Here is a 1,047-nt window from a genome sequence, read left to right on the forward strand (position 1 = left end):
GTCCTGTCTGTCACTGTGAGATGACGGCGTAGTTTTGATGTCTCCTCTGTTCATTTGAGGCACGATGATCACACACAATCTTTATGGCAAAGTGCAATACTCTCCGACACACAAAAAGTTAAAGGCAAACATCATACAAAGACAGATATGGTACACACACTACACACACAACAGCACACACGCAAGTACAACACGAACGGACGGACAGCTACATAAGAATAGTTTACAACTGTACACAGCACTATAAACAAAGACGTACAGTCCAGTCAAAGTATGGGACACCTACTCATTCATGATTGTTTGTCTTTATTTTGTACTATTTCTATTTGTAGATAATAGTGTAAGACTCATCAAAACTATGGAAATAACACATAGTGGATCCCATTGTAGTAACAAAACGTGTTTAGACAAAGATCTATCTCTCTCTTTCTCTCTCTTTCTCTCTCTCTCTCTTTCTCTTTCTATCTTTCTCTCTCTTTCTCTCTCTCTTTCTTTCTCTCTCTCTTTCTTTCTCCCCCCACCCTAGGATGAAGGAGGTGAGTCGGTGCTGACTGAGGAAAAGAAGGACAAGTACCCTCAGCCTGTCCCCTCTCTGGACTTCATCCTGAACAACTCTTCCCTGGAGCCCGGTCTGGAGTGCCACAGCCCGCAGCCCTCCACCCCACCTGTGTAGCACTACCCCACCCCATCGCCGTGGGAGACCCCCCCCCCCCGGCCGCTGGTGGAGAATCTTACTGAAAGCCTCAAGGCCTCTCCTTTGTTCTCCTCTGTTCTAGCTCGCTCTGGACTTCACAGCGCACCGTAAAACGCCTGCTGCTGCCTCTCTCCTTTTAACTTCTTCCATTTCTCCTCCTCCCCGAGGCTTGAGCTAGAGACAAGTTTGAGACGCTTTGTTACAACGTGAGATCTGTTACTTTAGGACTGTGACACCTTTCTGTGTATCTGCACTTAGCCTGCCTGCTTCCCATCAGCCCACTCTGCTAGAAGGAGGAAGAAGAGTCTGCCTTCACAGCCTGTCCCAGGGGTTCATCTATTTGCTGCTGGTCT

General features: G+C 47.5%; 1 protein-coding gene across 1 annotated transcript in view; it reads left to right on the forward strand.

Moving 5' to 3' along the window:
- Positions 1–591, forward strand: part of LOC111965680 (vascular endothelial growth factor receptor kdr-like) — a 74,246-nt gene extending 73,655 nt beyond the window's left edge. The window contains exon 30 of the mRNA XM_023989893.2: positions 527–591. The gene's annotated coding sequence lies outside the window, so the exon portion shown is untranslated. The remainder of the gene's footprint in view (positions 1–526) is intronic.
- The last annotated feature ends 456 nt before the right edge of the window (positions 592–1,047 follow it).

This window comes from Salvelinus sp. IW2-2015, linkage group LG6.2, assembly GCF_002910315.2.
Source record: "Salvelinus sp. IW2-2015 linkage group LG6.2, ASM291031v2, whole genome shotgun sequence".
In the NCBI taxonomy this organism is placed as follows: domain Eukaryota; kingdom Metazoa; phylum Chordata; class Actinopteri; order Salmoniformes; family Salmonidae; genus Salvelinus; species Salvelinus sp. IW2-2015.